The following is a 21,199-nucleotide window of genomic DNA, read 5'->3' as shown; positions in this document are numbered from 1 at the left end:
GAGAGAGAGAGAGAAAGAGAGAGAGAGATTTACATATAAAGACTTTACAGTTTTTTAAAAAACAATTGCTTGTGAGTTACTACACATCTATTTCTTTGTTAGCTGAAAGTATCTAAAAGAAGTGACATCCCAGAAACAATGAACAGATCTTTGCTTGTAATACCACTATCCTAGAGTAGCCATCAAAGCATTCGTACAAATGGCTGATTCTGGGACTGGGGTAGGAAATATATAAGATGAGTACAGGACATCTCTCAGGTACATGAAGTGTTCAGAATGTACCAAATAGATGTCAAGTGTTCACGCAGCAAATATACACAAAAACTCCCCAGCCGTGTAGCCAGACCAAACTGGTATGGAGATCAGCAAGAACTCCGAGCATCCGAAGACAGAGAAATTTGAGTAAGAAAGTTAAAATTAATATTGGTTTATAAACCCAAGTACAAAACAAATGCCCACAAGCCTGTAAACATATAAATAAATTATTGAATGAATAAATAGATTAGAGATAAAGACAATTTTCTCATCCAGAAACATTTCAAATAATTTATATTGTATTTTTCCTCCAGGGAGGTGAGTTATAATCTTTATTGCCTACATGTGGTCTGCACACAGTGGCTTCCTTCCAAAGAATGTGGTATGGATGTGGGGAAAAAAAGATTAGCGGGAAAAACCTGACATAGAGCACTTCAGCAATCCGAGTAAGGTCAACATCAATGAATGGAAATAACATTTTGCTTCTGTGGTTTCTGCTCCTAAAACAAGTGATCCAATTCTAATTATGAGAAGAGCAGCAGGTAAATCCTGACTGTGGGATAAAGGTTCAAAAGTATATGACTTTTAATCTTCAAAATTGTAAAGGCAATCAAAAACAAAGAAAAAAACCAAGAAATTACCATAGCCAACAGGAACCAGAAAAGACATTATGACTTAGTGGGGAGCTGGTGGTGCCATTGTCAAAGCACTGCTTTCAAACACAGGAACCTGAGTTCAACTCCCAGGTTACATGTTAAAAGCCAGGCAAAACCAGATGCAGTCCTACTGCGGAGGAGAGAGGGACAGCAGATCCATGGAACTCGATAGCCAGGTGTCTTATCGGCTTTGGGAGTTCCAGGCAAAGAGAGACCATGACTCAAAAAAAACAAAGTGACTTGGTGACTTGGTTTCTAAGAAACACGCAAGTTTATCCTTTGGTCTATACACACACACACACACACACACACACACACACACGCACATGCACACGCACACAGACAGACATACACAGAAACAGATAAACACATAGACACAGAGGGGCTTGCCCATGAGCTTGCGCTAACAAAGAATTCTTTGTTGTTGTTGAAAGAGGTAAACATTGTTATTAAATATAACATTTTATCCCACTTAGTAATTTCTTGTAGAAAAGGGGGATGTTAATAAATAACAAGAATGCATCCACATTGCTTCAGTAATTACAATGAACACAGTAAATTCATGTCAGATGTTAATAATAGAGGAAACTTGGTGTGGGACAGTGGAGGTTCTACTGTATTTGCAACTTTTCTCCAAACCTGAAACTTTTACAATAAAGTCTATTAATATAGTTTCCAAAAGAAATAAACCTTATAAATGTTACAGATAAAATAAAAAGAGTACATTTGGACAAAGTACAAAACCTAAATATATTTTAGCTATAATAGAAACATCTAAAATGTGATAGAATTGCAAGGATAAAATTTTTTTAAAAAAAGAATAAAAAAAAATGACATATCAGGTGAAATCTAACCAAAAAGAAACTGGTACAGTTATTTTAAGATTAGAAAAGCCAAAATCCTGACTGGAAATAAATGGGTTCACTTCATAAAAAAAAATGAGAAAGAGATTTATAAAAGTACACATACCTTAATAGCAGGACTTCTAAATAGTCAAGAAAATGACACTATAAGTGGAAATAGATACAACCTTAAAGCACAGTTGGTCATTTAATAACCCTCCCTATAACAAGGTGATAATATCAGTAATGGAATATAGGGTATTTGAACAATATGGTGGAAACTTTTGACTTCATCTTGACCATGATAGTGTATGCAGTATTTAAAAGTATAAAGGATATTTACCAACAGTGGTTAGGTGATGAGACATAAAGCAAGCTTCAGTGAAATTTTAGAGGACACTCTTGTTTATCTTTTGAGATAGGGTCTCACTGTGTAGACCAGGCTGGCCTTGACTCACAGAGATCCACAGGCCTCCCCTGTCCCTCCAGACTTCTGGGATAAAGGTGTGTGCCACCATGCCTACTTAACGAAATCTTAGAAGTTGAAAATTATAGAGTGAATCTTCTGAGTGCTAATCAAATAAGCTAGAAATCAATAGTAAAAGTGATAACCAAAGAATTGGCATCTACTTAGACTCAGAAAGTGCTCCTTCATAATCCAGGTCCTTATAGAATTTAGAAAACATTATAATAAAAATACTGCAGCTGAAAGTGTGAGAATTGTGTTGCTAATCTTTTCATAATTAAAAAGAAAGGTTAATCAAGTGTAGCAGAAGGAAAGCGCCAGCACACCCTGATGATTTCATCTCGGGAATACAATGTTTTAATGTAGAAATGTATTCTGTTTTTACATTACTAGATGTATGGAGGGAAATTATATAGTAGCTCAAATGGGAGTTAAAAACTTCTCTCATTTACTGTAAACTTTCAGCAAACTATTAGTAAAAAGGAACTTTTAAAAATAAAATAAAGAGATTCTTCAACAAGGAAGGGGATAGAGAAAATATTTCTCATAATGGTCAAACTTCAAAAACTTTCCCTTTGAAGTAAACAATGATATACAAAGATACAATAGAAAGGGCAGTGGATATAAAGAATAATGATGCATATTTATAAACGTCATAATCAAGCCTATTTCTGTATGTGCTGACCCCAAAATAATGGAAGAGGAAATAACCCAGACAAAAGAAGAATGATGTCTCTTAGCACTTTTTCCAAGCTTACCCTAAAGCCTAAAGAATTCAGCCAATGAAATACAGCCAAATAATACATAGCTCAGATAGAACCAAACCCCCAACACTGCATTATTCAAAAATATAAATACTATAGAGAGCTTTGTAGACTTTCAGCATAAATGATCAGAATTAATAAGCTTAGTAACATTGATAAATAGAGACTTCATAGAAAAAGTTCTATTATAGTTCAGTACATGAGCAACAGTTAGAAAATAAATTCACACACAAGATTATATGAAGTACTGCTTTAATAATTTACAATGTTATGAAATACTGTGCAAAGGGGAGTAATTTACAAGGCTGAAGGAAATACTGAGTCTGTCATCCCGTGGATGTATCAAGAATTCAATACCTTGAGAAGTCTTCACATGGGCCATACCTTAGGGTTGCGTTTTCGCCAATGGACCGTTGGATGAGATGCCTTCCTCTGTGAAAGGCTTAAAGCCTGTTTATTACTTGCAATAATAGATCGGTGGGCTTCCCAAGGTTGTTGCTCCCACTCTGTATGTATCATCCACCAGGCAGACTTGGGTTGAGGAAAGCCAATGTGCAAGCTGCTTACTATGCATGGGTAACAGCGCTTTTATCTCTGCAGGAGGCACGTGTCTCCTGCCAGCATCATAGAGCAGAAATGGCAAAACTTATCAGCTTGTAAGTAGTGTAAAATCAAATCTCAATCCCCAAAAGTACCCAGCAGTTAATCTAATAAAAGATGTGTAAAATCTCAGATGAAAAACTACAACCCTTCATTGGGAGACATTGGGAGAGAAGACAGGTAAACTGAGGGATTCTCAGTGACTGGTGGACTCAATATGAGTTGATATATAGGTTCAGTCTTACAGATTTTTCATAGATTAGATAATTTGGATATGCACGCTCACGAACAGTCACACTTACATGAAGAAAGGGAAGTCTCCTCAGGCAGATATCACAGATTATCTTAAAGCCACAATAGTTCCAATGGTGTAGTACTGAGGACAAGGTTGGCAGAAAGGCGACATGAGGAAGGCGACATTGAAGATCAGCAGGTAGTGATAGATTTTCAAATAAGTCGTCATGAGATAATGTCCTGGACATAAGAAAAGGAGTGAGAGGAAAAAAAAAAAGCAGAGTCAGAATGAAGCTGGGCTTCATATATTGTCTTACAGTACATAGAATTATATGGTTAAAACAGGCAAATAGAGGTGACATCATGCAAGTATTCTCAATACAAAAAAAACCAAAATACCCAGGTGGATTAAAAACCCAAAATGTGACAGGCAAAGGCACAAAGCTGTTGAAAGTGGGAGAATAGATCCATGTTTCGGGTTTAAAACAAGAGCAACAAACAATTACTACGCGAGTACCCTGGAACCAAGAAATTGTTTTTATTAAAGACACCATAAAGGAAGAAAGGCAAACCCAAACCACAACGAGGTCTTTGCAAGGCACACGACTGACAGGCACTTCCTGTGCAGATGTCCAAAAATAACTCACGTCAACAAGAAAGCGACGAGGAGCCCAGTTGAAAATGCCTTAATGAGTTACCCAGATCTTCCAAATTTGACATATTTTATTATACAATATCAGGAAGGCACGTTCTCAACATCACACTGATCTCATCAGAAAAGTTCTTAAGTATTAGGGAGCTGTCAAACCTACTGTGGCAGATATACGGTTTTCAACATTCTAATTTTCTCCAGGGAGCTCAGATTTGATCACTGGCGACAAAATCAAATACTGTTGATTATTCTCCTTGAAGTGACAGGCTCAGCTGGCCCGGTTTTGAAGAAGTGTCTGCCAAATACCCAATCTAAAACACCATAGTTTGCCTGTCATTCGTGCCTTCAAGTGAAAATGGTGTTTATTTCAGAAAACATAGCTATCGCAGCTGGTGACTCAGACAATGGCACAGGTTACCCCCACCCCCACCCCCGCTGTCCACAAGACAATTGTTCTGCTTGGGCAGGCTGTAGAAGTATGTCCACATTATTCCTATTTGCTCATATGATGGGTGAAAGAAGCCTTCCGGGTTACAATTTTACTTCTTTATTAAGGTTACTCTTTTTTTCCCTTTGTCTAAGACAGTTTCTCTCTCTATTATATAGTCCTGGAACTCAAGATGTAGATGAGGCTGTCCTAGAGCTTGCAGATATCTGATTGCCTCTGCTTCCTGAGTGCTGGGATTAAAAGCACGTACCACTATGCCAGACTCAGGGTCAATCTTTTTTTAAAAAAAGTTTTAAAAAAATTTTTTTCAAGCAAAAAATATAACCATTGTTTTAAATTATTTTTATTTTTTTATTTTTTATGCATTGGTGTTTGGCCTGCAGGTATGTCTGTGTGAAGGTGTCAGATCTTGGAGTTACTGACAGTTGGGAGCTGCCATGTGGGTGCTGGGTCCTCTGAGAAGCATTCAGTGCCCTTAACCACTGAGCCATCTCTCTAGCACCCAAATATAATGATTTTAAGTCTGTAGTCATTGCCTTGATTTGTGCTAAGAGCCCTGATGTTGGGCTCACTCTTAGTGCAAATGTCAAAGCAGTGAAATCACATCCTCAGTTACTGTGAACATAGTTTATGGGACCCTGAAGATGTGGCTTTGCAGCGCTTGACAACGGCTGACCTAGGTGGATGATTTCCCCAGCGTCTACAACATGGCGGTAAGAAAGGTACTTGAAATCCAGGTGTTTTTAGGCTCAGTTCTCTGCAGTGGAATGACCCAGAACCCTTCTGGGTGACCTGGTAATGCTGGTAATGTGGGTACTTTGAGACAGGGTCTTTTCTTTTTACTTTTTCTTTCTTTCTTTCTTTCTTTCTTTCTTTCTTTCTTTCTTTCTTTCTTTCTTTCTTTCTTTTTTTTTTTTTGAGACTAGACCAGGTTGACCTGGAACTCACAGAGATAGAGTCACTCACCACTGCCTCTTTAGTGCTGAGATTAAAGGCACACACCCCAAAGCCTGGAGAATGTGAGCCTTTCAATGGTGCTCTCTTAACATATCCTATCTAAAAACCTGATAGGCAGAACCTTAGAGATGAATGTAGTAAGGCCAGAAATGTGGCAGTGGGGGAGGCCATGTTTCGACTTTTTCTTAAGCGCTCCCCTTTCTCTCTTAAAGAGCGAATCAAAATTTTCCTGGCCAAAATGTCATTAGTCTACTTGTACTATATAATGTATTTATTTTATGGGTTAAAATGCTTTTAGTGTTTTAAACTAAGGTTGACCTGAGGCTATCTCAGAACTTTGAGCCCTTATACAACAAATGGTATCTTAATTTAGAACATGAATTAATTGAATGCTTTATTCAGAAGGCTTCCTCAGGAAGATGACTCAGCAGCAGCCAATCCGTGCCGTGGAGATGTAGTCCTACCACTGGTGAGTGACTGACCAGACAGACCCATGTTAAAATACAGCAGAGTCTGAATGCTACCCAGCTGTTTCCGACACTCATTTCTGGATTTGTCCATACATACTGCTGCCCCTGTTTGCAGCAAAGTTCTTAGAACTTCATCTGGCTCTGAGAGCTGCCTAACTTCTGAATCATCCTTTATTCAATCTCTGTTCAGCTTAATGTATCTGAACACCTTCTCTTGAAAATTCCAAATAACGGAAACTGGCTTTAGCAAGCAAACAACAACAACAACAACAACAACAACAACAACAACAACAACAACAAGAAGTCAGAGATGAATTCAAAATCCAGGTCAGAGCTGATCCAACCTCTGTGCAATGTAATTAGAGCCCGGCTTTTGCTGCTGTCTCTGTTTAGCCTCATGTCGTGTCAGCTTCCTTCTGAGCCTGTTTTGTTTTCATTTTTTATTGAGAGAAATATATGCCCTTGGCTCTAAAGGCTTTGCCCACACACCACAAAATTCATAGGTAGTTAGAATATCATTTCTTGAGGCCAACCAAAGACATTTGGTATAATATTCTTGAACCTAACTGGGACACGTGATCACCACCGGACTGGTAACTATGGTCCAGAATGGAATTACACTGATTGCCTTAGGCCTGGACAACTGTGCCCCTAGGCCATATTTGTAAAGGGGGTATGGTCTTTCCTCACTTTCCTCAAAGGGATTTCTTGGTTTTAACTGGAGTGGAAGTCATGCAACTGCCATCTAGTTGGTAGAGCCAGAGGTAACGTGAAACATCCCACAGTGCACAGTACCTCTTGTCCTGTTGTTTATAATGACATGTAGAAACTACATGCACAGAGAATTGTCTTGTTCAGAATGTCAGTAGTGCCCAGAATGAGAAATGTGATCCCAGAGGAAGATGTCAAATTCAGGGTAAAACTGGAGAATCCAACAAAAGGAAAGAAAATGGGCATGGGAAAGCCAGCAGCAAGTCTTCACATGCATATTTCCCAGTTCTGGGCCACTGGGAGTCTTTCCTCTGGAAACCCAAGAATCATTTGTCTAGTCTCATCCCACTTGGGAAAGCAGAACTCATTTTTTCCTTTTCATTAGAAATAAGAATTGGATTGAAATGTTGTTAATTGAATAAGTATGATGTTGCCTGAAGTAGAAGTTTACATAAATTTACCTTAGGTAGACCTAAGAGTTATGATTTCTCCAAATTATTATGTTGTCTCCAGTTTCATTGCCTCCCAGTTCACCAGCTAGATATTTAAGAAGCTGACTTCATGCTCACACCAAATTCTCTTATAATACTAGATTCTGTGAGATGAAGTGCTCAAAAGGTTTGCAGAGATCTGCAAATGATACTTTCTAGACAATCAAGAGAAGACCCAGACTGTTGGAAATGTCCTTCCAATCCATTCCACTCTCTAGTCATGGTTATATTTTCCTTTTTGACTTGAATTCTTGGGGGGAAAAAGAGGCAAGGACCTTCAGATGTCTTTGCAATTCTTATTTTGGCTTCTTTTTGATTCATCTTGAATGTAGATCCCTGCCTCTTCCCACAGCTATTCCACAATGAGTTTCACCCATTCTATTTAAATCCCTATATCAGGGTTTATATGTAGGCCAAAGTGGCCTGGAACTTACTATGTAGGCCAGGCTAGCCTTGAACTCGTTGAGATATGCCTGCCTCTGCTCCAGTGCTGGAATTAATGATCTCAAACCAACCTTTCTGTAGCCCTGAATGAATACCTCCCCTTGGCTCCCTTAATGAGTGAGCACCTTGCCCTGGATCTCTTAATGAGCACTTCCCCTTGGCTCTCTTAGCAGCATCCGACACAGATGATCTCTTTCTTTGCCTGGGTTCTTTCTCTTCCTGGTTTTAGGCTTCCTGTATTTCTTCTCACTTCTCTACCCCTTCCTTTTCATGTTATTTTCTTCTCGGCCTCTTAAAGTTAGAGTTCTTAGCTACTAATTCTAATCCCCAGGGTTGCCAGGAAGAAAACAGCCCAAAATGCAATACCAGAAACAATAAACCAATACATCGGATACATTACTGAAGTCAGCTCTTTTGATGCTACTTCAATTGATAGCCACTGGGGTGTGGGAGGGGAAGGACTGAGTTCTATTTAAGGGGCGGGCCACTGAGAGTCTGACCATGCTCCAGTGAATATATAGATAACACAAATTGGACTTGTTTTGTTCCTTTTTTCTTCTTCTTCTTCTTTTTTTTTTATGCTGTGGGGGAGATCACAAGGGTGGCAGGAGACATGGTAGCACTGGGAAGTGAGGGTGACAGGATGTATGATGTGAAATTCTCAAAGAATCAATAAAAATAGTTTGTTGGAAAAAAGAATTTAAAAAATTTCTAACAAACAAACAAAAAAAGTGAATTAAAAACTTTGCTGAGAAACCAAAAAAAGAAAAGAAAGAGAAAATAATCAACACACACACACACACACACACACGCACACACAATCAGTAATCTAAAAATAAAAAAAAATGTTAAAGAAGCCAGGCGTGGTGGTGCTAACCCCAATGCTTGGGAAGGAAAGGCAGGCAGATGGCTCTCTGAATTCAAAGCCAACCCAGTCTACATAGTGAGTTCCAAGTCACCAAGGCTATGTAGAGAGACCCTGCCTCAAAAACAAACAAACAAACAAATAAAACAAACAAACCAAAACCAAACCAAACCCCCCAAACCAAACAAACCAAGACCAAAATCAAACCAAGAAAAATCCAAACAAAAGGAGAAATGTAAAAGAAAAGATGTATAGAAATGTTCATGGGTGATTTCTACCTTATCAATAGTTTAACTACATATAAATGGATAAAGCCACTTTATTCAAAATGAGGAAATGTCACACAGCTTTGCTGTTTACAAAAAAAAATATGTTTTAGACTCAAACAATGACAGGTTCAAATTTAAAAGATGATCAAAGCCAGACTGTAAATAGAATAATAAAGACAGCTGGTATCAAAATTCAACTTTAAAATGAAAATTGATATTTTATATCAAATTTCAGACAAAGAAAGAATATTTTATAAGATCAAAAGGTCAACGTATCAAAAAAAGTAGAACAATCATAAAGACAAACACAACTACAGTGAGAAATAAAAACTTCAACAATAATTGTTTAAAACTCCATGCTGTTTTCAATAATGAACAGAAGCAATTGATAAGGAGATCAGTGAGAGCAGGAAGCTTTCAAGTGTCATGAGTGATATGTCTCCAACAGACATCTATAGAGCAAGCTACCTCACATTAGAAAATTGCTGACTTTCCTCAAGGGTATTTGCAGTATTCTCCACGTTAGACCACACAACAGCCCCAAACAAATCTTAATGACTTTAAACATCTGAATCATAGAACATGCTCTCTGTCTTCAATGTAAATCTAAAATTGTAGGACGCTTGGAAATTTGCAAACTCATGAGGATTAAAACACTCCGAAATAACCGGATACTTTAAAGAAATAAGCACAAAGGAAATTAGAAACACCTTGTATTTGATGAAAATGTGTAAAGGTATCTTTTATTTCCAAATGTAATTGTTATCCTGGAGGCTCACTGCTGAATAAGCTCACCTTTTCTAGTTCTTTCTGAACTCTGGCTGGCTGGTTCAACTTAGCTCTTCTGGCTCAAACTTCTCTCCAAGCTGACTAATTCTGTCTAGTTTCTCTCGGCTTCTCACTGAATTGTTCGGCTTGGCCTCAAAGTAACTCTGGAAATTTGTTCTAATCTTCTGGCTCCTTGTTCTTTGGCTCCAACTGCCTCTGATGATCTGTACTGAGCTGCATGGACTCAGCTGAACTCCCTGCATTGCCTGAACTCAAGTGAACTGCACTCCTTGAACTGCTCTCTACTAGATGGCATTGTTTGGGATTAAAAGTGTGTAGTAAAGGCCTGTCTGTATTCCAGACAGATGGATTAAGGGTATGTTTAAAGATATGTAGCATTTCTGCATTCCAGCCGGATCACACAGACCTAGAAGGTCTTTGGATGTGATCCCTTGCCAAAGCAGCCATGACGCAGAATTCAAATTTCTGTACAAAAATGAAGGCACACCATGTCAGAACTTAATGGACGCAGATCTGTGTTTAAAGGGAAATTGATAGCTACAAGAAGCAAAAGACTATAAGGCTCCTTATTCAAAACTATTAGTGAAATATTGAACCAAGCCCAAATAGTTATTGAAGCCTGAGGTCCTTTTGTGATAATAAAGATCATAACAAGCCAATGTTTCATCTGGCCCTCCATACAATGCCATGGCATATCTAGCCCAGGCCTCTGAAGCTTTTGAAAGTCATTCCTATGCCTGCAGTTTCTGCTCTGCCTCTTTCTGACAGTGCTGAGGATCAAACCCAGACCCTTGTGCATGCCAGACAAACACTCTACCATTGAACTACATTCCCAGGCCCTGAGATAACGTCTCTTGCTTATCTATCTAATGGTGTCTACAGTTGATAGTGAAAACAAGTTCTTTCTCTCCTCATGCCTCCTCCTTGGCTATGTGGTCGAAATCTATCCATTGATGCCTTTCAGGGGTTATATTCTACTCTTGTAAATTCATTGTCCCTCGAGTTCTGGCTATTTATCTTCTAAACATCTCCTGAAAAATCTATCTCACAACTGAACTAAAATCGCTCGAGTCCAAGCTACTATAACGTTGCACCTGAACCACTTGAAACTCCTTCCAGAACCTCGTTTAGCCCTCTACCATTTATCTATCTAAAGAGAATATTTGCGTCTGTACCATGGTCATCTCACTCGCCTGCTCAAGACCCTACCTTGGCTCTCCACTCTTTTCAAAAGTGACCAGAAATTCATACAAGGAGGGCAGGGTTCTGTGTATTTAATGCCATCCCTTTCCTCTGCATCCGTGTACTGATGCTCACCTATCATTGTTCCTGCTTCATTGGCTTTCCCCCATTTTCCCACACAGCATCAGCAGATAGGGAGTGTTTCCCATGTCTTTGCTGATGAGTGAGCAAATGACTACATGGACAAATGAGGGAGGAAATGAATATGTCTGGTTGAGAGAATTTAGATCAGGCGAGATGCTGCATTTGGAGGACACGATTTCCTTCCTTGCCCAGCCGGTGCTCTCTTTGGCAGATGTTCTGCATGAGGAAGCACTGTCACACTTTCTCTGTGTAATCTCAGTAGGGAGAATGGTAGCTGAGAGCCTCCAGCCCTCTGCGCACCTGTGAGAGTGGAGATGAGCCCAGCAGACTGACAGCAACAGACCCAGGAAGGCTAAGATGCATCTGGGCCACCTGGTGGGAACAGGAATGAGGGTGGATGGGATAGGTTTTGTTCTTTTTTCTTTTTTTTTACAGGTTTAGCATTAAGGGCAGATATGAACTTAATAGATGACGGTCAGTGATACAGATGTAAAGTGAGCCCTCTCCAAGGTGCATACCCTGACTTTTGTGGCTGTTAGCTTTGGGTCTCTTTACAGCACCAGACGAAATGAGGACTCAGGGCTGGAGTTTGTGACAATTGTCTCCTGATCTTAGCACACCGAAGAAGGAGAGGGTGAAAGGTCATCCACAGTGAGGTAGAAAATGGGCGCAAGGTTGGAGTATTCTCAGAGAGCCTGTGCATCTATCAGTGGGATGTTTTGTGTTCATTCTGGGGTATAGGAAGAAATGTTTTTCCTATGTGAGGTTTCTGTGAAGACCGAGGGCAAGACTTTGCTGAGACGTGGGGGAATTTCAGAATAGCTTTATAAATGAAGGTTTGTAAAGATCTGGTCACATTTATATCTTTATATCAAAGAGGGACTAAGACTCTAAGCTCATGTGGGGGAATGGGCAGGATGGTCCTCTCTGTCACTTGAGTAACACAGAGCTAAATCCAGACACTCCACCCAACACACAAGAATCCATACATCCTCACAAGCCAGCCAGAGCCCCTTCCCTAAAGTTCTCAGTCCTGCTAAAGAAGCAGGCACTCTAACAGGTTCTGATCATTGGAACCTCTTGGGCCTTTTCACCTCTGTAGCTGCCCGTGGATTTTTGAAAATGTAGAGTCACCTCTTTGTATGACTCACTTCTCACCAACACTTCCTCCGCCTTCTCCCCACCCCTTTCTGTTCCCAAGGAACTATCAGCTAACTACTGATAGCAAGCATTTTTTTTTAAGCAATCAGGTTGCTCTGGGAAACTATGTTAGTCAGGTTTGAGGCCATTGCACTACTGGAACAATATGAAGGAATTTATGATTTAAGGCTGATTTTTTGATTCATGATGGTAGTGATGACGACAACAATGATGCATCATTGAGTGTCTCTCTGTGTGTATACAAGAGTGGAGGTCAGAAGAAAACTTTTAGGAGTCACTTGGTTTTCCTACCTTGTGGGGGCAGGATCTCTCATGTCATTTCTGCTATGTTGTATACTCTAAGATAACTGTCCCACAAGCTTTTCAGAAATTCTGTTCTCTCATCTCAACTAGAAATGCTGGTGTTACACACGCACATCACTATAATTGACCTTTTTTAAAAAAAATGTGGGTAGCAGAACACAGGCCATCAGGTCTACATGGTGAGTTCTTTTATCCATTGAGCCATCTCACTGGTCCTGATTTGACTTTTTGTTATTGTTTTTAGTTATTGTTGTTTGTTTGTTTGTTTTGATTGGTGTTTTAGGTACAGGGTCTCATGTATCCCATGCTGGTTTTGAACTCACCATGTAGCCAAGGATGGCCTTGAATTCCTGATCATCTGGCCTTACCTCCCAAGTGCTGGGATTCCAGGCCTGTGCCACCATGACTGGTTTCATTTGATACTAAGGACTGAATCTTGGGCCTTGTACATGCTAGATAAGCACTTTACCAGTGGTCCGCACCTCTAAGCTATGTGGCTAATTTATGATATCTTTTCATTTCGATTGGATCATCACATTCTCAATTCTAATAAATGCCTTTTGCAGCATACGTCCTATATATTAAAATGCTCACCTCCCCTAACAGTCTGTGAAGTATGGGGTGACTGTCTTTATTCATTTTATAGAGAAGGATATTGCATTTCAGGGAGTCAGGATACCTTGGACGTATCGCCAGTCTGAAGCAGTAGTTATTTAGCCATAAGCCTTTTGACTTTAAGTATAATGCTTGTTTCTCTGACTACTTAGGGAATCTCAAGGTAAGCATTTCCTGAATAGTTTAGGGATCTACCCCAGTTTTTAGCACAGCTAACATTGAGTGTCTTTCAGAAGTCTAAGAAACAATTGATTCAATGCAGTTTACTACATAGAGTTTTGTGCAACCAGCACATAGTTCTAGGCTAAATATTGAGATTAGAAGGAGGAAAATCCAAATTCTGCCTTCATATAGGTCACACGTGAGGGAAATTTTCTTCTCAATGTCTTCCCAACTCTTTCTCAATGCCCTTCAGCCCTTTAGAAAGAAAATAAACAATTTCTTTTGCCAAGCTGAAGGTCTTGCCTCCTTAGACTGTCTTGATCTGGGAAGAGGAAAAAAAATGGTTCTGGAAATCTGGGACTGGGTTTCAACCAGACCCTAACAGGAGCTAGCTGCTTCAGTGGCTATTCATCTGGACCGAGATCCTATGGAAACTAAGAGTATGTTGAGGAACAGCATGTATATATCTTCCATTATTGTTCCATAGCAACAAGATGTGGACTGATAACTTTCCATGCCTTGAGCTCTGTGGTTATACAAATCCCAGCAGGAAGCGACACCTTCAGATTCTCTTGGGAGCTAGGCCTGTCTGTGTAATTAAGAGAAAAAAAAAATGACCTTTGCCTTCAGTGCCACAGGCGAATTGATTGTCTCCCAATCATATAAAACCTTCACTGCTAGCTCAACATTGTGGATAGCGACCATAGTTAGGCCTAATAGAGCAAACCTGTAGTCTCAGCTGTGGTAGAGGCAGGAGGCTCATGAGGTCAGGTCTGCTATTGTGTGCATAGTAAATTCAAGGTTAGGGTAAGCCTTGTAGGACCTTACATGAAAACATAAATAAACATATAATTAATTAATCAGTTAATTAGTTAGTTAGTTAATAAGCTGTGGTAACAGCTGCTTTCTAAAATACAACACTGGACCTAAATAATCCTGAAGGATGGCTGACTCAATAGGAAAGAAAATATCTCAAATTTCTGAAACATCTGCATGTGAAAATGGTACCCCTCTTTTCCAGGGCCCCACAGTACTCACTGAGAGACTGAGCTTGGAGAGGAGATCAGTGTGGGGAGAGTCTCCACCTGAGACTTGGGACAGTGGACTTTTTTCATGGTTATTGACTTTGTTTCTCCTTTGTGATCCATCTCTATTCTTGGGTTACAACAGCTTTCTAGGCTGGTGATCTGCTTAGTCCTTTGTTTTCCTTCTCATTATGGATTCCTTTCTAGGAATGGTACTGAGATGCGCGTCCCTCTTCAGGCATGTCACTGAGATGTACTGTCTGGGGAATCAAAAACAGGGGACACAGTGGCCTTCATTGCTCAGCTGAGCAGAATCTTGGACTGAGGGCCGATTCTTTGATAGACATTTGAGATTTAAAGAAAGAAAAACAATCTTTTCTACAAAGTTTAGTGCTGGGCTTATCATTCATTTTCTTCCTTTAAGGAAACAGCGCATTGGAGATTGCGAGGTGCTTGGGGACCTCAAACAATCTCTACCATTTGTTATTGTCCATCAGGTAAAGCAACAGAGCCAAAGGTCTAATTTACAGTGACTCTTGGTTTGAAGCCTAGTTGACTTCAGGCAAGCCAATGTAAAGCTTAAGTCAGACTCCATTCCCAATGAGATACCAGCTGGAATCTAATCCTGGACCATAAAAATACTCAACGTAATTCCCCCCAAAAGGGAGTAAAATAAACTAAATAAAGCACAGCTACATTTTTCAAGCATTTATAAACTATATAAAACAAATTTAATAGAAAACTGCAACAATGTACCATTGGGGGATGCCGTTTGGGTTTTGAACCAGAACGGACTGGCCGATGCTTTCTAACTCTTGCTTTCAGACACTGCAATGCCTTTATCAGTGTCTATAGAGATGCCCAGGCTGCTGTTAAACATTGCAATGTACAAGACAGCTCTCCATGACAGAGAAATATCTGATTGGAATATCAATAACACTGTGTCAGAGAATGTCAATTCTCTGATAAGCAGGGGTATTTAAAACTGAGTTGTTATTTGAATCGTTTTTTAAAGGGTGTGGGTCGCAAGTACCTCTGCCCAAATATTCCAAACATCCGTGATGGGGTCTGGTGTGATGGTTTGAATATGCTTGGCCAGGGAGTGGCATTATTTGGAGGTGTGGTCTTGTTGGAGGAAGTGTGTCATTGTGTGTGGGCTTTACGACCCTCATCCTAGCTCCCTGGAAACCAGTCTTCCTGTTTGCCTTTGGAACAAGATATAGAACTCTTAGCTCCTCCCACACCAGGCCATGCCTGTCTGGTTGCTGTTGTGTTTCCTGCCATGATGATAATGGACTGAACCTCTAAACCTGTAAGCCAGACCCAATTAAATGTTGTCCTTTATGAAAATCGCCTTGGCATGGTGTCTTTTCACGGCAATGGAAACACTAACTAACACAACTGGGAACTTGTCTTAAAGGTAACTGGGATAGGAGGGCAGAAGTAGATCTATGTGGACTCCCTTAACAACTCTTCCTGGCAATAGGCCCACCCAGTTACCTTTAAGATCCTGGATTGCCATTGTTGCCAGGACTCTCAGGGTAGCTGCTTTACTTACGTCATAAAAAGTGAACATGTGGCTCCTAAATCAAGCAAGGTACTGCCCGAATCTATAGGTAATCCATAGGTAATCTATATGTAATACCCATGCTGCCTCACGGTGCTCAGTGTACTTTTTTATCTTAACATTTCCTGTACAGCTGGCAAATTGAATTTTCATAATTGCTACCACATTTCTAGTAATTTCCATTTGTTTCCCAGAAGCCTCTATGAAGCTGATTGTCACAAAGAGCAGACCCAAAGACTTTATGCAGCTATGTGGGGACACCCAGCAGTAATCTCTGATGACAGCATTTTTGTTTTTAAGCTTTAAAAGCCACCGACATTAGCAAAGTGCCATCACCTTTCAGGATGCTCCCTCTTTCCTTCAGGAGGATATAGGAGCCATCAGTCCTCCAAGAAGGTTCTGTCGGCTCACAGAGACAAGGAGTTCTTTAATTGCCACTTTTCTCAGTGTTTGAAATGTTTGAAATGTGCCTGAGTTTTAAAAAAGAAATTTCAATATTGAAATGACAACGCTTATCCTAATTAGTCGAGTTCTTTCACTGCGTGTCTTTTTCCAGTTCCCCGTGAACACATAAACATAAGTTTGGAAAAATTTGCTCTATTTTATTTGACAAGCTTTGAGCAAGGGGACTTATGTGTGGAATATCTGGATCGGAAAGAAGGGATTGCAGTAAAAATGAGCAAAGAGGGAAACAGGCAAAAAGAGAGTAAATGTTTGGCCTACTAAACTTGTCTATACTATGATGTTCCCATCAGAGGGACATCTATGGGACAATTCCTAGTGTGCGGATTAATTTTGTGTGCCAGTGCCCAGATTGAATGTTATTTCCATGTGTGTATCTATGAGAGAGCTACTCAGACAACAGGCATGGACTGACAAGTTAGGGTAGTAGATTGTGTTCCCCGTGTGGATGGGTATCATCCCAACAGTTGAGGGCAGAAATGCACAGAAAGGCTGCAGGAGAAGGAGTTTGCCTCCTATTTGTCCCTGCTTATCTGCTGAGCTGATACCTCGTGATTTTCCTGCCCTTAAATTGGATTGTCATTGGTTTTCCTGGTTCTTTGGCTTTTAGACTTGAACTAAATTACACCATTGGCTTTCCTGGGTTTCCAGCTTGTAGACGACAGATCATGAGACTTCTTAACTTCCATGGTCACATAGGCCAATTGTTGTCTGTCTGTCTATCTGTTTTCTATCATCACCACCAGAATTTATCACTTGTTAGTTCTGTTTCTTAGGAGAACTCTAACACATCAGTACCAAAGTCCCAGCACTTAATATGGATGTGGTTGGATATGGTGGGGGTAAATAATATCTCTTCACTGGAAAAAGGATGCAAATACCTTCAAGAAGGTAGGGATGGGAGGTATCTTAAAGTCACTGGAAGTCTTTGTTGTTTAAAACATGAGTTATGGTTAATTATGTGTGGGTATACATGTGTGTACACACACGCATACTCAATAGTACAGAGGCCAGAAAAGGGCTTTGAGTTTCCTGAGGCTGGAGTTACATAGGCAGTTGTGAGCTGCCCAATATGGGTGCTGGCCACTGAATTTAGGTAATAAACACCAGCAGGATTTATTCTTATGAGGTGCCTCTCCAGCCAATAGTCTTCATCTGTTTAGCTAAAGTCAGCATTTAGTTAACTATGTAATAGGTATTTGTTGAACGTGGATGGTAAGATGATTGAAAAAGGAACAAGAGACACACATATGTCTATATTTAAGGGTGCAATGTATATCTGTTTTAGAATGCCTTGCAAACCTGGGCAGTGGGGCACCTTCTGTGTGTCATAGCAAAGGAGGGAACCAGGACTACAGGCATCTCATTTTGTGATGATGTCCTATTGCTGACTGGCAGAACGACCACTGCTGAAGCACAGGTCCCCAGGGCCACTCAGGGCATTATGGGAGAGAAGATACTACAGGGTAATTGCACTGATTACTAATGCTGTGAACATTTCTCTTGCTTAATAATCCACTTTTAATTTTACCCGTGGCAGTTTGTAGTTCCCACAACACAACAATAATTAAGTCTGTGTTCAGATGGTTGTAAATGTACCCAGAGGTCTTGAGCAATGGGTGAGTTATACCCTTTTAAGTTAGAACATAACGCTTCCATGCAGACCTCTCAGAAGAAATACTAATTACTGAAGTTCCTTTAAATTCCACTAGATCCCTTTAGTTTCTACTTCTGTATCTGGACAGCAAGAGATTCAGAGGAGCAGACTTTCCTCTCAATATTATAATAATACCCCTCTGGTACAAAATTCTGAGGCCTGGGTTCCAGGAAGTTTATTCAAAGCAGGGCCAGAAAATGTGGCTGTTTTTAAAGTCCTCCCTTAAATGACATCCTAGAATTTAGGTGGTGGGGAGGACGAGTAGCGTTGAGGAAATGGGGAAATGGGTCACAGGGACACAGAGGGCTCCTTCAGCTTGCTCAGAGAATGGCCCAGAGGTGTGAAGAAGCCTGTTGGCACCAGAAAAACAAATTGGCAAGAATGAGTTCTTCCTCACGCTCACTCCCTGAAATGTAATTTAGTCCATCCTTTCAAATACTCACCATTTCTCCATTTTAACAGGGGACACGAAGAAAGTTTCCTCTTCCCTGGCTTGGGGATTTCGCAATGTTTGGCCTGTGCTATGGCCTCCTGCTCTCTCACGTGGTCCCAGGGAGTCGGCCAACATTTATAGCAAACTCTTTCTGGCTTTATATCTATATACTGCCTCATGCTCCTTGGTGGTTTCCCCCTTTGATGATTTGCATCATCATGGGACCTGGCCACTTTGCCCTCCCCCTGCCAGGCTTTTAAAAACCTCCTTCCTTCCCATTCCTTTCCCTGGGACAGAGCTCTTTCAGGTCAATGTGCTTAATGCAATCTATGGGTCAGTTACCTTGAGACCTTTGTGACCTTATGAAATTGGTCGGGACGAGCATTTCTCTTGTCAACCTCTTACTGGGGATATTTCCCAGGTAAGATTATTATACCTAGTATAATCCAGAGGGTAGAATTAGTCTTATATTGTACATTAACAGAAAGATAAAGGGAGAAGGCCTTTATGGGTGATCAAGGTGAGAAAAATTGGCCACCAGAGCCACCATTAGAATGGCTGGTGGTGGGGTTGGGATTTAGCTCAGTGGTAGAGCGCTTGCCTAGGAAGCGCAAGGCCCTGGGTTGGTCCCCAGCTCCGAAAAAAAAAAAAAAAAAAAAAAAAAAAAAAAAAAAAAAAAAAGAATGGCTGGTGGTAAGCTGGCTGAACTAGTTCCAAGCTGGAGTAATAAGGCCTGGCAGGGGCCCGGCATGAACTAAGGAGAGGCAGGAAGGGTTAGATAAGTAGGTCTGTCCATTAGTCTCCATCAACACCCATAGGTGGCACTAATGATTTGGAAATGTGACTTCCACTGGGCACAGGAAGGTTGAGGGAGTCAGGAGAGAAGCAGGGGGGAGGCAGGAGGCAGACTGGACCACTGTCATGGTGACTGATCCAGGACATTAAACCATAGATAAGACAAGAGCCTTCATTCACTAGTGACCTTCTGTGATGATAAAGAAAGAGTGAGATTATGAGTTTTGAGGAGATGGAGAGCAGGTGAGAAAGGGAGAGGGGTGTAGAGAGAGGAGGAAGGAGGCGCAGTCATGGAGGGAGAGACACGAGATGGCAAGGCTGTAATGGCAGAATAAAAATAGTGGATCTGGGACACAGAACAGAGAGCAGGGACACTGGAGAGAAGGACAGCTCACTTACAAGGGTGATGGAGAGGAGACATGTGGGTAGAAGGATCTGGTAACTGCTCAAGAGAGAGGACCCAGAGAAAGCAGATACACCCCCATTATTCCCCCAAAGGATGGAGAAGACACATGAACCTTTCCTTCAGGATCTTTTATTAACGTATAGAAAATGTGTTTAAAAAAGGAACTATACAGAGGCTAAAAGCAACCGGGACTAAAAATACTAGTTAACAATGGTTAACAAGCAGATTCCAGTCTTTGAGCTACAGTGCCATGAAAGGATGGGGCAAGTTGGCTCTCCTTCTTCATTCCTCTATAGCTTTTGATTTGATTTCATCAGAATGTGCACCACCTGACGAGCATATACCACATACCACTTCTCTTCTTCTTCCTTTTGGCCTTTGCTAAAAAAAGAGCCTTTTCAAGAACAGTGTAGCTACAAAGTCAGTAAATTCGTTCGTCTTTGTTATTTTACCCAAAAAGGCTATTAAAGGTTAAAACCACCAATTCAAATTCGGAGGGAATGGAGGATTTGGTGCTTATGATTTCTCAGGATGGCAATTGAGAGACCACCAGGATGAGTGTCATCTGCTTGGAGCCCCAGGCCATAAAACCCCTCAGAGTCACAGTGACTTGTTCTGGGCACCTGGAAATTCCTATAGGCTTGAGGGTGTTTGGGCTTAGTGTGTGTGTGTGTGTGTGTGTGTGTGTGTGTGTGTGTGTGTGTGTGTGTGTGTTTAAATGTAGGAGGGAAGAGCGCATATATTAAATAGAAGCAGGAAGGACTAGACTCTTACAGATTCTGACCTCTGTGAGTCTCTGCAGCGTCCCTATGCCTTGAAGGGGGATAGTGGAGAAGGAGGTAGCATAGGACAACTCTGCTGAGAGACAGTCTTGCAGGAGCTGCTGTGCTTGCCGTATTTAGTGTCTGAGGTGTTCCAGAGAAGTTACCATTTGAGGGGAACTGAATTCGCTCTTGGGAAAACCTAGTCCTTTCAACATATGTGTCTAAAAGAGGGAAACAGGGCTCAGTGTTAGGAGTTGTCCGATAGTTGAAGCCACCAAGTTTCTGATATCTTTCTAAATATTCCCACGTAGCGAAGCCAGTCAGGATTGTGACAAATTGTTCTCCTAGACTTCTCTCTTACTGAGATGAGAGGTGGGTAAGGAGTGGGAGAAAGGAAATGAGAAAATAAACACAGAGAACTTCTCTCCTGACTTCTGGTAGCTCCAGTCTTTACAAATGTGCTGTCACGTTCCTTCAGGGAACCCTGGGATCTGGGAAGGGGTTGTGTGATTTTTTTTTCCTGCAATCTGATGATTTTAATCTAGAAATTTACAGGATATTTGCACTTTCTGCTATTTGTGTGAACACATTGATAATTTTCCTTTGAAAA

Source organism: Rattus rattus, chromosome 10 (assembly GCF_011064425.1).
Source record: "Rattus rattus isolate New Zealand chromosome 10, Rrattus_CSIRO_v1, whole genome shotgun sequence".
Classification (NCBI taxonomy): Eukaryota; Metazoa; Chordata; class Mammalia; order Rodentia; family Muridae; genus Rattus; species Rattus rattus.
The sequence above is the reverse complement of the archived record's forward strand: the minus strand, read 5'-3'. Positions refer to the sequence as shown.